Here is a 15,865-nt window from a genome sequence, read left to right as displayed (position 1 = left end):
TGCCTAAATGAAAGAAAGGCTCACCTCAAGAAAGAATGGTCTCAGCATGCTCTGTTCAAAACAGCCCTGAAACAACATTCATAGATTCATGGATTTTAAAGCCAGAAAGGATAAGTATGACCATTTACTCTGACCGCCTGCATAACACAGGCCAGAGAACCTCAGCCAATAATTTCTGCATCAAGCCCATAACTTCTGTTTGAGCTATAGCATATTTTTAGAAAGATATACAATCTTGATTTGAAAATTTCAGAGATTGAGAAACCAATAGTTGATTACCCTTGCTGTTAAAAAAAACTGTGTCTTATTTCTAGTCTGTATTTGTCTAGCTTCCACTTCCAACCATTGGACCTTGTTCTGCCTTTGTGTGCTAGTTTAGGGAGCCCTCTGCTCTCAGAAATCTCTTTCCCCTTGTAGACTGTGACCAAATCACCTCTTAACCTTCTCTTGGATAGACTAAATAGATTGATGTTCTTTAGTCTCCTACTACAACACAGGCTTTCCAGACCTCAGATTATTCTTATAGCTCTTTTTAGAACCCTTTCCAATTTTTCAACATTAGAGAGACAAGACCATGAAGGAAATGGAAATACCAGTGCACCACCTACTACATTCTGTGTGGCTGAGTGACCAAAGCAGCTCCTTCAGAACAAGGATTTAAATAGCCAAGAACTGGCCTCGCAAGCTGCAGCAATTAATGCAATCTCTGACTCCACTCCCTCTAGATCCAGCCAAAAATCAGCTACGGAGAAGAGGATTTTTAAGTATTAAGAGTTTTCCAGCACAGGTGAAACTATTACAGAGAGCTCTCTTTAGTCAAATGGACCGGTAGTTACAGTCTGCTAAAAAAAGGAATGAGGGGGAAAAATAGCACTTTAGACCAAACAAAATGGCTGCAGCCAGACCCCAGGTCCAAGGCACTGAAGCAACAGAATCAACAACTACCACTACCTCCATAATGGCAATAGGGATAGTCGACGTTACTGGTGAAAATATGACGATTGTGATAGGGAAAGAATGGGAAATAGACAGTGTGTTCCTCGCTGCAAGGTATTCTGGATGGCCAGCAACAATGACAAATGGACTGAACTTCAAGGGGAGCTGAGATAGGGAATGGCTGTGGCTCACCCCAACCCCCAGACAGCTCTCTGAATTCTGGCTTTCCTCCTTGCTATCTACTTTTGCAAACTAATGTAAATTGAAAACACAGTAGGCCACCCCCCTCCAGCAGATAATGATTGACCCTGCTCTATTGTAATTAGACTGCTTATCTATAAGAACAGACAAGCAATTTCAAAGGTAATTTAAGAAGAAAGAGGAGGGTCCCTTTTGCCTGTGTCTTGTCTGGAGATCTAGCTACACATGGGCTATGTGCATAAAGGAGGAGGAGGAGGCTCACTGAGACATGAGAACATGCACAGCACAGTTAGAACTTTCAGAAAATGAATGGGGAAGTGTTTAACAAGTACCACTGGGCACGTATAAATGGTGATGTTGTGAGAGTTATAACAGACAAATCTGGACAGATTTTCAAGAGCGCAACACGTGTGACCTAAGAACTGTCCCTTGCCAAATTTCAAACATCTGCTAAAAACAAATGGAGGCAAGAGACCTGTCCATGGAAATGGTTGGGAAAATATTTAACATTGACAAAACAACTTACTCTTCAATAATCTTGTTTTCAGAAACAACTGAATCATTTTTTGCTGAAACATTCAAAAAAACTCAATCTTGGCACAGACCCAGAGTAGAAATTTTCAGCCTGAAGCATTCAAGTTTGGCCAAGTTATAAGTAAATGAAAACAGAGGTTTCAACAAAAAGTGCTGGACAACTTTATCTACTGCTATTGCTACCGTAATAATACCAAGAGGTAAATAGTGGTTTGCTGTGACCAGCGTTCAACATATTTATAAATCAGGTGTTCTCAAACTGGGGGTCGGACCCTCTCAGAGGGTCACCAGGTTATTACATGGGGGGTCGCGAGCTGGCAGCCTCCACCCCAAACCCCGCTTTGCCGCCAGCATTTATAAAGGTGTTAAATATATAAAAAAGCATTTTTAATTTATTAGGGGGGTCACACTCAGAGGCTTGCTATGTGAAAGGGGTCACCAGTACAAAAGTTTGAGAACCACTGTTATAAATGATCTGGAAAAAGGGGTAAACAGTGAGATGGCAAAGTTTGCACACAATACAAAATTACTCAAGATAGTTAAGTCCAAAACAGACTGTGAAGAGTTATCCTGAAGGACGACCCATCACTCTCACAAATCTTGGGAGACAGGCCAGTCCTTGCCTACAGACAGCCCCCCCCAACCTGAAGCAAATACTCACCAGCAACCACACAACAGAACCACTAACCCAGGAACCTATCCTTGCAACAAAGCCCGTTGCTAACTAGGTCCACATATCTATTCAGGGGACACCATCATAGGGCCTAATCACATCAGCCCCACTATCAGAGGCTCGTTCACCTGCACATCCACCAATGTGATATATGCCATCATGTGCCAGCAATGCCCCTCTGCCATGTACATTGGTCAAACTGGACTGTCTCTACGTAAAAGAATAAATGGACACAAATCAGATGTCAAGAATTATAACATTCATAAACCAGTCGGAGAACACTTCAATCTCTCTGGTCACTTGATTTCTGACCTAAAAGTGACTATTCTTCAACAAAAAAACTTCAAAACCAGACTCCAACGAGAGACTGCTGAATTGGAATTAATTTGCAAATTGGATACAATTAACTTAGGCTTGAATAGAGACTGGGAGTGGTTGAATCATTATACAAAGTAAAATATTTCCCCTTGTTTATTCCTCCCCCACACACACACACACACACTGTTCCTCCGATGTTCTTGTTATCTCCTGGAAATGGCCCACCTTGATTATCACTTCAAAAGGTTTTCTCTCCCCCCACCCCACTCTCCTGTTGGTAATAGCTCATCTTAAGTGATCACTCTCCTTACAATGTGTATGATAAACACCCATTTTTTCATGGTCTGTGTGTATATAAATCTCCTCACTCTATTTTCCATTTTATGCAACCAATGAAGTGAGCTGTAGCTCAAGAAAGCTTATGCTCAAATAAATTGGTTAGTCTCTAAGGTGCCACAAGTACTCCTTTTCTTAAAGTTAAAAGTTATTTCTATGAGAAAGGTTAATGGTTCATAGGTAGTGCACTGCAATGATAAGGTGCTTCTGGAGGCTTTGAGGTCTACTTATTGCTAGTAAATATTTATATCACAGTGGCACCAATCACAGAATCGAGCTGCACTGTGCTAAGAGATGTAAAGACAGTTACCGTTCTGTGGTTTGCTGTGGAAGTGCTATCTTAATTCTGAACTTCTGGGTTTCTAACATGTTTTTAACTCTAAAACTCCTGAAAGGCAACGCAGATTAAAACATTAATGTGTATGACGGATCCACAGGGTACAACATGAATGGCGGGAAAACTTTGCCCCCTTAACTCTCCCGCCTGAGCTTTCTCTCACAATGTTATGCTGGTGACAAGCCAAACCCCTCCAGGTGCCTGTTCTCACACAGCCTTTACCATACAGAGACAAACTCAGTGAAGTTGCATGAATGCTCTCCAAGCCACTCATGAACTGTATACAGGGAGATGCCAGCATATTTCCCCCCGACTCAATCTTGTACTCCAGAAATGTCCTGTCTTACACTGCTCAAGACTTCTCATGAACAGTACAAGTTCACTAATTAGTTTGCCACTTTGCCAAAAGATAGTGGACATGTACCAGCTTTTGTAATCTGACCAGATTCCCCAAGCACTTTAGACAAACTCACTGGTTAAAATAAAACATTAAAATAAGATTATTAACAAAAGAAAGAAAGATCGATTTAAATGATTATAAGTGTTAGGCATAGAGGTCAGAGATTGTTATATAAGAAATAATAAATAAAATTTCAGTCTAAATCCTGAACTTTATCAGACTAAGCAAGATTTGCATGGAAACAGTTTTTCTCACCCTACTCTCACAATTCTTAATATATAGGCTGAATTTCCTTCTCAGCCTGGGACCAGTCTCCTCAGTCCAAAGTCTTTATCTTCCCAGTGATCTTGTTGCCTTCAGAGTAGGTGGGGGAAGAGAGATGTGGTCTCATGATGCCACTGTCCCTTATTTTATACTCTCAATTCATGTCCCAGGAAAGATACTGGCCCAGACATGTCCTGGTGGACCTTCCTGAGTCACAGAGATGAGCAATCCCCAGTGTGTGGTGCTTGCACAGCTGTCTTCTATTGAATTATAAGTCTCTTATTTACAATTCCCTTGCTGGTCAGTGGTCATTTATCACCTGCCTGGGTGTGGGTCACAACCCTTGTTGCCATGTGAGAGCCAGACGTGGGCGTCTCCCAGACTCACAAGATATTTAAATAACAACCATACAGCAAAAGCCTATAACTTCATGCACAATAACGATATACATATTTTGACAGAATAATGAGTTTCAGCAGTCATGACCATTCATATGATATCTTACATGGCATCCTTTGTATGACATATCACAACTATATACAAATGACGACTATGGGGGTTAGACAAGGTGCTGTTTTGAGGTACATTGCATCACAGTGTGCATGTACCTTTGCATTGCCTTAGCAACATTTTCTGTGTGGGAAATTCCTTAATTTTTTTAAGATCCTAATATACAACTGGGCAGTGCAGGGGCTTTGTGGAGTATTCTTTAGTGCATTTCATAAGAGTCACAGGAGGAGAGCCCCTTGTACTTCCACCACATCCATCAAGATCTATCCAGGTCTTAAAGACTGACCCACTGACCAAACTGGGGACGAGGGACAACAAAATGATCCCAGGAAAACTCTGCACAGGAACCTCACATTTCCTCTCTCCTCTTCTGTGGATTTTAACATGGGAGGGCAAGATCTGCACATTAACGTTTTCTTTAACTGGAGCTCATTTCTGAAGCTTTTTTCCACATTAGCGGGGTTTTGTTTGTTTTTACATATTGTTTGTAATTGTTTTGGTACCACACAGAAATTGTGAGCTGTTTTCCCTGTTGAACCCAGATGGAGCAAATAATAGATGTGCTAGCAGAAATCAAAGCTGTCCAAGAGACACTGAAAGCTGCCAAAAGTAACTAAAACAAGACCTAAAACAAGAGCTAGAGACTTTGAAACATCTAGAGGTTGCCCAGAAAGGACGGAGGAGATGACCTGAGGTCAGAAATAGGAACAGTTTGGGGCAGCAGCTACAAAGTGTCCAGGCATATTTGGAAGCCCAGCTACAAGAATCCCAGTCTGGACAGGCAAGATGGATTGATGAGGTGACCGTCAACCTCATTACCAAGGACCAAAAGGTTTTCCAGGAAATAGTGATGAACAAGAAACCTTTGGCCAATTCAGAACTTGCTTAGAGAGATGGGCTTAAGGAACTTAAAATTCACCTTGAGAAGGAACTCCAAGGGTCACCAACCACTGTGGGAGTCAGCCACCTGGACGAGAAATTGGGCCAGTAAAAGAACTTAAGTAAGACAGGACAACACTTTTCTACCTCATTGGTAGCTCACAGAACCCCAGAGGATAGAGGGGAGATTGTCTAAGCTTGAGTAATATAATACAATACAAAATAATAACAATAAATTATACAAAAGTCCCATTATCTTTGAGCGGAAAACTCCCTGGAAGGTTTATTTGATTCAGTTTAACATCACTCTGGAATTTGAGCAAGAAGTCTGCATAGCAGGAAGAGTGGATGGGCTAATAATTGGTTTAATGCACAGATTTTAAAACGAGATGGGACATTATATAGTCTGACTTCCTGTAAAGCACAAGCCATAGAATTTCATGTAGTTACTCCTGTATTGAGCCTAATAACTTGTGTTTGGCTAAAGTATATCTTCCGGCATCCTGTCTTGATCTGAAGATTTAAAGAGATGAAGAATCCACCACCTTATTTGGTAGTATGGTACAGTAATTAATAACTCTCATTGTTAACATTTTGTATTTCTAATTTGATTTTGTCTCATTTCAGCCATGATCTTCTGAGGCCTGAAGATCATGAACATAGAGGACCCGGGGAACTATAGACCAGTCAGCCTAACTTTGATACCTGGAAAGATATTGGAACAAATTTTTGAACAACCAATTTGTAAGCCCCTAGAGGATAACCAGGTGATAAGTAATAGCCAAAATGGGATTTGTTAAGAACAAATAATGCCAAACCAACCTAATTTCCTTCTTTGACAGGGTTACAGACAAGTGGATGTGGGAAAGCAGTAAACATGATACCTTTACCACATTAGCAAGATAAGGTGAGTGAGGTAATATTTTGGATTGGATCAATCTCTGTTGGTGAAAGAAAGATGCTTCCGTGTTTGCAGAGCTCTTCTTCAGTCTAGAAAAGGTACTCACAGTGTTACTGCTAAATACAAGGTGAAACAGGTTGTAGTTAACAACACAAGTAGTTAACACACATTGTAAGAGATCATTCAAGATGAAGTGTTGAGTTAACACATCTGCAGGAGGGCAGAGTTACTGAGTTACAGACTGTTGTAATAAGCCAGAAATCCAGTGTCTTTATTAAGTCTATAATTGTTAGTGTCTAGCAAAGTTAGGAATTTAAGCTGCCAGTCTTGTCTTTTGAAGGAGTACTGCAGATTTCCTTTGAGGATGAGGACTGAGAGGTCAGATATGGCATGACCATTTTGTGAAAAGTGTTCACCCAAGGGCAACACGGTGTTTTTGTCTTTTTTCATTTTTCTGTGTGAGTTCATTTGAGAGTGTAGTGATTGTCTCATTTCAATCACACAGTTGTTATTGTGGCATTTAGGATGGATGAGGATGAAGAACACCGAATGTTGTGATAGGCATGTGTAGGACCTATGGACTTGAAAGATGTGTTGTCTGTGGTATTGACAATTGTAGCAGTGGAGCTATGCCTATAAGTTTTGCATCTGTTGTTATCACAGGGTCTGGTGCCACTTTGCTTTGGTGGTCCTGTTTTGTGGAGAGCCTGCTTCTGATGATGAGCTTGGCAAGGTTGGGTGGGGCTGTTTAATGATACTATGTATAGGTTTCGCTGTGGGGTGGTATGGGGAAGGGATAGCTCAGTGGTTTGAGCATTGGCCTGCTAAACCCAGGGTTGTGAGTTCAATCCTTGAGGGGGCCATTTAGGGATCTGGGGCAAAAATTGGGGATTGGTCCTGGTTTGAACAGAGGCTTGGACTAGATGACCTCCTGAGGTCCCTTCCAACCCTGCTATTCTATGTGACAACTAGGGGTGTGTGGTTAGGTTTTTTTCATATTGAAGCAGATTCTTTGGGGGTATTTGGGGGGCCCATTCCATGATGCTATCTATTTGTCCCTTGTTTTGTGAAGACAGTTTTAAGTGTGTTAAGGTGTGTACCCTGGACTTTCTCCTCAGAGCATATTCTGTGGTATGTGAGTGCCTGGCTGTAGCTAACAGATTTCTTGGTGTGTTTGGGGTGGTTGCTGGATCTGTGAAGATAAGCATGGTGATTCATGAGTTTCTTGTGTATAGCTGATTCTACTGTTGAAGCTGATTGTGATGTACAGGAAATTGATACTTGTGTGGGAATGTTCGAGACAGAGTTTGACAATTGGGTGATGATTGCTGAAGTTGTGGTAGAAATCTGTGAGGAAATTTAGGTTGTCTGTCCAGAGGATGAAAATATCATTGATGTATCTCAGGTATATCACTGGGTCTGACTGATGGAGTTCCTGAAGGAGATTGGGTACATGTCTGTTGCTGGCCGGCTCCTGCAAATGGTTAGCTGGGCCATATCCTTCCCAATCCATTAGATACATGTGTTGTCCTTGGAGTAGCTTAGAATCCAGAATATGTCTCACAATGTATTCTTCCTGCCCCTGAACCATGGGAGCGGGAGGGCGGTGAAGGTGGTTGGTTGTGTCCAGAAGGGAGTTATCCATATATTTCTTCAACAAGGAAGCATGGAATACTGGATTTTCATGGTATGAGGTAACTGGAGCTTGATCTGTTGAGTGATCCAGATTGGTCCAATGTAATGATGGTCTCGTTTCCTCATGAATCGGGCAGCATCCAAGTGTTGAGTCAAGAGCCATACATTGTCTCCGATTACCATGGGAGGAGGTCCTGTTGATGGAGGTCAGCATATCATTTGTAGCTCTCCTTGGCTGAGTTTAAGTGTAATTTTAATTCCTCCTGGATGTGGTAGAGATGTTGAATCAAATCAGAGGCTCCGAGTACTTGGGAGAGTGGCAGTATGGATGGATGGAAACTGGGGTGGAAGCCATAATTGGCATAGAAGGGACTTTGGTGAGATGATCTTTGATTGGACTGAGTGTAGGCAAATTCAGCAAAAGATAGAACTCAGAATCAATCATTTGATGGTAGTTGTAATAAACATACAGCTAAGGGTAGCCTAGAATTCCTCCTTACCTGTAAGGGGTTAAGAAGCTCAAATAACCTGGTTGGCACCTGACCAAAAGGACCAATGGGGAAATAAGATACTTTCAAATCGGAGGGGGGGAGGGAGGCTTTGTTTGTGCTCTGTGTTGTGTGTTCTCTGGGGAAGCAGAGAAGCATCAGGTCAGAAAACTCCTCCTAAAATCATCCTAAAATGAGTCTCAATATTGCAAAAAGAGTAAGTAAATAAGGCAAGCCACGTTAGATTATCTTTTGTTTTGAGCTTGTGAATTTTCCCAGTGCTAAGAGGGAGGTTTATCCCTGGGGTTTTTTTTGTATCTTTAAAGTTTTGCCTAGAGGGGAATCTTCTGTGTTTTGAATCTGATTACCCTGTAAAGTTACCTTCCATCCTGATTTTACAGAAGCGTTTCTTTTACTTTTTTTTCTCTTTATAATAAAGTTCTGTTTTTAAAGAATATTTGGTTGGTAGATTATTCTCAAGCCTCCCCAGGAAAGAGGGTGAAGGGGCTTGGGGGGGATATTTTAGGGAAACAGGAACTCCAAGTGGATCTTTTCCTGAATCTTCATATAACTCACTTGGTGGTGGCAGCAGTACCCATCCAAGGACAAAGAAGGATTTGTGCCTTGGGGAAGTTTTTAACCTAAGCTGGTAGAAATAAGCTTAGGGGTCTTTCATGCAGGTCCCCACATCTGTACCCTAGAGTTCAGCGTGGGGAGGGAACCCTGACAGTAGTTGATAAAGCAGCAGAGATACTGTTCTAGAATTTGATTTACCCATTCTGATTGTCCGTCTGTCTGTGGGTGGTAAGCAGAGGAAATGCATAGGGTGACTTCCAGGAGTTTGAACAATTCTGTCGAAAAATGGGAGACAAATTGTGACCCACAATCAAATGTAATATCGGCTGGTAACCCATGGAGCTTGAAGATCTGGACACAAAACAAATGAGCCATTGCTTCTGCAGTATGGATCTTCTGACAAGGCACAAAGTGCACAATTTTGACAATAGCCAATATAGCTGTGCAACCCTGAGAGTTGGAGAGATCAGTGATTAATTCCATTGAGATAGATGCCCAGGGTGGGAGTGGGGTCGAAGTAGGATGAAGGCACTTTAAAGTTTGGCACAGGGGGTCTTTGTCTGGCCAAAAGTCTCATGGGAAGCAATGTAAGATTTGATGGATAAGAATAGTTTTGGCCACCAACAGTTGTGAGAGATCAACTTCACGTCTTCCAGCACCTAAAGTGGCCTGCCAGCATGAAATCATGGCACAGCTGGAGTATGGCTAGATGAGATGGTCCATCAGGGACATAAATGTGATCCCTGAACCAGAGTACTTCATTTTTGACTCATAATTTCATGTCAGAATTGGCTGACACCGATGTCATTGCGAGTGGATCATGGGCAGAGAGGACTTTACAAGAGCCAAAAGATTGGTGTTTGGCCAGAGCGTTTACAAAATGGCAGGAACTGAATATAGTGGCAGGTCTGGGAGTTTAGCCCCCTTACCGAGGTACTCCTCCTTGCAGGATAACACACTGGGTTTGCCATATTGGTTTCCGGATCTGTAAGTCTGGGTGAAGGTGAATCTAGGTTGACGTTGGTTGCAGGCTGTGGCACTTTGGAGATGTTCCAGGTTTTATGATATGTGAACACCTTGACCAGAAAACATATACCTTCTAGATCGGGGTGGCCAATCTGAATCTCATAAGGAGCCAGAATTTACCAACGTACATTGCCAAAGAGCCACAGCAATATGTCAGCAACACCCCCATCAGCTCCCCCATCCTGCTCCCAGCGCCTCCCACCCACCGGCAGCCCTGCCGATCAGCACCTCCCCCTCCCTCCCTGCACCTCCCGATCAGCTGTTTTACGTGCAGGAGGCTGGGGGGGAGGGGAAGGAGCGAGGGCACGGCAGGCTCAGACAAGGGGGCGGGAAGGGGTGGTGTGGGGTTAGGGCCTGGGGCAGAGCCAGGGGTTGAGCAGTGAGCACCCTCCAGCACATTGGAAAGTTGGCGCCTGTAGCTTGAGCCCTGGAGTTGGTGCCTAGACAAGGAGACGCATATTAAGTTCTGAAGAACTCCGGAGCCACAGGTTGGCCACTCCTGTTCTAGATGGTGATGCCACTTCTGAAATGCAGCCTTGATGGCCAGTAACTCCTTAGAATAGATTTCATCATTTGTTCCTAGGGTGTCAATTTCTTTGAATAGAAGGTGCGAGGCTGGAGGTCATTTGTGGGCCCATGTTGTTGTGATAGCACTGACCCAATTGTTTAGGCAAATGAATCTGCTGTGATGACAAAGGGTTGTGAAGGATCTGGGTGTACTAGGATGGGGGCAGAGGTAAAGGCTTTCTTCAGTCAATCAAAAGCCAACTGGGCTTCTGCTGTCCAGGAGAAAGTGGATGTCAGGAGACCGGATTGTAGGTGGTCATACCTAGTGGTAGAAGTGGGAGTCAGGTCTAGTGGTCAGAATCTGAATGCAAGAGCCAGGGGCCGAGACAGGGCCAGAACCAGGAAGCAAGGCCAAACATCAGAACTAGCATCAGAGTCCAAATGCCAGAGCCAAGGGTGAAGACAGAATTGGAATCAGATATCAGAGCCAAGGTTCAGAGCTATATTACCAGAAGTCAGGGAAGGCAGAAGTAGAGCTGGTTCTGAGACGGAAGCAAGGCTGGGACAGGATGGGAACAAGACTGGGGGCAGGGCTGGATCTGGGCTGATTCTGTAGAGAAGCAGAACAGGAGCAATGCTTGGTGAGAGATAAGCACATAGAGGCAGAGAGTCCACAGGCATGTGCTTTAAGCAGCCAGCGAGCTACCCCTGCTGCTGAACTTAAGAACGAGCCTACTAGCTTCCTCAGCCAATCAGACAGTGTGGTTCATCAAGCAGCCTAGTTGGCTTGTTAGGGTATCAGGAATACTGAGCGGGCACAGATGCAGGCTTTACTCCTGGCAGTGGAATTCTTCCATGGCACCTGGATAACTGAAAATACCACTTGCGAGAATCCTTGAATGAACTGTCTATAGAAATTGGTGAATCCTAGGAAGCACTGGACATCCCAGATACTCTTGGGTGTAGTCCAAATCAAAATCACAGAGACTTTTCTGGGATCCATGCTTATTCCTCCAGGAGAAATGACATACAAGAAGTCCACAGAGGTGCAGTCAAATTCGTATTTCTCAGGTTTCCCATACAGATCATTTCCATTTGCTCAAAGATGTTAGAGCATTAACCTAACATGCTGGTCATGTAGGGTTTGGTTTTCTGAGAAAGTAAGAATGTCATCTAGGTAGATTACAACATATTGGTCTAGAACACACCTGAATCATTAGCCAAGTTATGGAACATGGCAAGGGTGTTACAGAAACCAAAAGGTATAACAGGGTACTGAAAATGTCCATAACGAGTACGAAAGACTGTTTTCCATTCATCACCCTGTCAGCTCCAGAGTAGTCTATCGACACCATACAGGTGATTGAAAATTTTAGTCAAGATGACCCTCTCCAGTAGTTCACTGATCAATGGCAAGGGATATTTATTCTTAATGGTGATATTGTTCAGTGTTCGACAGTCTACCCAAAAGTGCAGGATACCATCTTTTTCTTTTTTTTTTTGGCAAACAGGATTGGGGCCCTGGAAGGGAACACAGAAGGATCCATAAAATTCTTTATTAGATTTTCATTGAGGTATTCCTGGAGGGCCCTGAGTTCAGATTCTGACAAAGAGTAAATTCACCCAATGACGATTTTGGCCCATAGCTGAAGATCTGTGGAGCAGTTGTAAGGCTTATGTGCGGGCTGGGCACTGGCATTTATTTTATCAAATACATCCGCAAAGTCCTTGTATTTCACTGGAATTGGGGAATGATCCTTGCTCAGAGCATGCAGTGCACAGACAATAGTGGCCTTGCCCATATTGCATCTAATGTTCTTGGCTCCTGATTGGACTAGACACTAATACTGACAATAATCAGATTTGAATCACATTCATGCCCTCCACGAAATGCTTGGATTGTGGAGGGAGAGCCAGGGTATGCTGAGCATGATTGGGAAGGTCAATCAGGTTAACTTACATCCTCAAAAGAAATCAGCACATCTTCAAAAGATGAGCCTAGCAACTTAAATTAATAACTTTGCTAGACATTAATAATCATGGACTTAATAAAGACAGGTTTCAGAGTAACAGCCGTGTTAGTCTGTAAGCTATTACCAACAGGAGAGTGGGTTTGTTGGAGGGGGGGTGGGGAGAAAACCTGGATTTGTGCTGGAAATGGCCCAACTTGATTATCATACACATTGTAAGGAGAGTGATCACTTCAGATAAGCTATTACCAGCAGGAGAGTGGGGTGGGGGGAGAGAAAACCTTTTGTAGTGGTAAACACCCATTTTTTCATGGTTTGGATATATAAGAACATCTTCTGTATTTTCCACAGTATGCATCCGATGAAGTGAGCTGTAGCTCACGAAAGCTTATGCTCAAATAAATTGGTTAGTCTCTAAGGTGCCACACGTACTCCTTTTCTTTTTGCGGAGAGAAGTAGGTGTTAAGTAGGGGTGACTAAAAGAGAGGTGACACCAGCAGGCCCCTTGACTGTGTGAATTGCGGTGCCGCAGCACCTCTGTGAGGTGAGGGCTGCGTGAGAGGAATTTGTTGTGAAGAAGGGTTCCTCTGCGCCAGTGTCCTGAGCCTTAGAATCATAGAATCTCAGGGTTGGAAGGGACCTCAGGAGGTCATCTAGTCCAACCGCCTGCTCGAAGCAGGACCAATCCCCGATATTTGCCCCAGATCCCTAAATGGCCCCCTCAAGGATTGAACTCACAACCCTGGGTTTAGCAGGCCAATGCTCAAACCACTGAGCTGTCCCTCCCGCCCTTGTGACAGAGGCTGACGGTGCCAGAGAGCGAGAAGAGCCTGTGCGAGGTCAGACAGGCTAATATGCGTCAGCACCTGCTTTCGTTGCGGTGCCGAACGGTGCCGTGAGAGAGGCAGGCACCTGAAAGCCTGAAGCCTCAGCACTGGAGCTTCATGCTACTGGAGGAGCCCTGGCGCATCAAAGGAACTCAGCCAGAGAAGCGCCCGGAGGGAGGTGGTAGATCTGCCCGGCGAACTCTTATTCCTCAAAATACCCTTTGCGGGTGAAAGAGGCTGCCATTTTTTTAAAGTTTCCTTTCCCTTTTTTGAGGCAGGGGACTGCAGTGTGCAGCAGAGTGGGCGCCTGGATCTGAGGCTGGTCCTAAAGATTTTTGCAAGAGGAGCAGTTTTAACCTCAGCTCCCTGTCCTTGCGTGCCCTGGATTTGAGCTTGCTGCAGTGGGCACATTTGGGGGGGATGTGGGACTCCCCCAAACATTTAATACATTTTGAATGGCCGCCTGAAAGGGGGACGGCATCATTGCAGTTAGAGCAGTGCTTAAAGCCTGGAGAGCCAGGCATGCTGGAAGCCAGATGGGCTGCTCCAGCTGTTGCACGTACAAGGTGCAGCTGCTCCACAGCCTCCAGGTAGATTTGGCTCCACCATCATCAATGAAGAAAACTAAAGGAGTGCAGATTGCGTCAGACAAGCGTGCGCATCACGCAGGCCATCGCCATGACCGGCTGTCTCCGAGTAGCTGCTGAATGGGGTGTGGTGACTGTCCAGCTCTTAGCAGCCCTAGGTGGCCCTTCAAGGAGCGTGTTGGGACACCTTAGTGGTTTAGAAATAGGGAAACTTGCATTCAGAGCTGGCTGGCAAATGTCGGCGTATGGGGGGGGGATCCATGGAAAATTTCGCCAACAATTAAATTTGTTTTATTTTTGTGGAGGTTTCCCCCAAACTGAAAATTTTCTACCAAAACTCAGAACAATTTTTGGCCACAAACTGCCGGAAACCAGAAGTTTTGACTTAAAACTGCTGAGAATTGAAATATTTTCAGTTTTCAACCAACATTTTTCGGTTTCCAACCTCCCCCCCTTACTCCTACCCCCCCAAAAATCAAAGATTTTTGAGGAAAGCAGCAACTTTCTATGAAAATGCTCGTTTAGTTGAAAACCCCAATTTTCCTTCAGAAAAATGTTTGGATGGAACATTGTTGTCTGCCCTCCTGGCACTGCTGCTGTCCCTGTTCTGGGGATAATGAGAGGAGTTTAAGCCCATGACTGTCAATCCAGCATGAAATTCAGCATGCTCCTTCCACTGCGGGACATGGCAACCTGACCCGCTCCGAAGAATGAGAATATTAAATCAGAGCAAAATACATTTACCTTCATCCTACTTCTGTGAACCACTGGCAGCTGTTAATTTAACAGAGGAGCTCTTTGGGGGAAGAGACCCTTGCCAGGGCTGCTGCTCCTGTACCCCAGACTACAGCAGTAGAAAAAGCACAACTTTAAGGAAGCTCCCACAGGCTAGCAGCCATTGTGGAGGACTGAGGAGAACTTTCAATGAGCTCCTTAGTTTAAACCTAGGACCAGGGCCCCACCAAAAAATTCTGACCTAGCCACATCCTTCATCCTCACCAAATATTACCAGCCAGTGTTTTGGAAGGTCGCATTTATTGCAGTCCTAGGAGAGCGTCACTTTCTGAGTCTGAGCTGATGGGTAGACAAGACACAACAGCAAGTGAGCATTTGTGGGGTTCTCTGGCAATGACAGAACATCCCGTCTTAGCAGGACCCTTTCACTGCCTAAATATGACCCATACTCTGCCTTTCTATAAGGCCTTTTATCCAAAGCTGTCAAAGCACTCCCTGATGTCAGTGAATTAAACCTTGAGATGCCCCTGTGCTATGGGGAGTACCCTCACTGCAGTACCTACCCCACACTCCTCACCCTGGTGTGTTGTTATCTCCATTGGCCAAAAGGCAGAAATGAAGGCACAGAGAGGCCTCAATTTTCAGAAGCGCTGAGCATCCACAGGCCCTTAGGGCTGGATTTTCAGAAGAAACTGGAGTCCAAAATGCTTGCTTGCAGGGGACTCTGGCCCCTGATTGAGGTCCCTAATGGGGACCTAAATGGGGAGTGGGGTGACCTTCAGGAAATCTATCCCCATGTGACTTACTCAGGGTGTCTCCTTTGCCTTTTGTTCTCACACTCTGCGACGCCCTGCCAGCTGGTTAGCTACTTGGTTGCACGTCACCACGCTCCCACCCCTGGATCCAGCGATGACTGATTTCTCTCTTTGCTTGCCCCATCTTTCCTGAGTGGCGCATGGCTGCTCATCAGGAGCTGCCACTCATAGCCAAAGCCATCAAGACAAATGAATGCCCAGAAAACCCTCAACTCCTGCTGATTTCAGAGGGGACTGAGAGAACGCAAGACTAGCACCTGGCAGGATTAGACCTGGTGATCATCTGCTTTTGTTTTTCCACTTTTCCCTGCCTCTCTCCCCCTCTCTGCTGATGGAAGGTGTTTTGTCTACCTGCCCTCAGCTGGAGGGAAACCCCTCACAAGGCCCACCCACTGCAACCGCAAAGGCCA

General features: G+C 44.5%; 1 protein-coding gene across 5 annotated transcripts in view; it reads right to left on the bottom strand.

Moving 5' to 3' along the window:
• FEZ1 (fasciculation and elongation protein zeta 1) overlaps positions 1–15,865 on the bottom strand; it is a 162,735-nt gene that overhangs the window by 107,712 nt on the left and 39,158 nt on the right. The gene's annotated exons all lie outside the window — the stretch shown is intronic.

This window comes from Lepidochelys olivacea, assembly GCF_965140295.1.
Source record: "Lepidochelys olivacea isolate rLepOli2 genome assembly, chromosome: 22".
NCBI classification, from domain to species: Eukaryota; Metazoa; Chordata; order Testudines; family Cheloniidae; genus Lepidochelys; species Lepidochelys olivacea.
The sequence above is the reverse complement of the archived record's forward strand: the minus strand, read 5'-3'. Positions and strand labels throughout refer to the sequence as shown.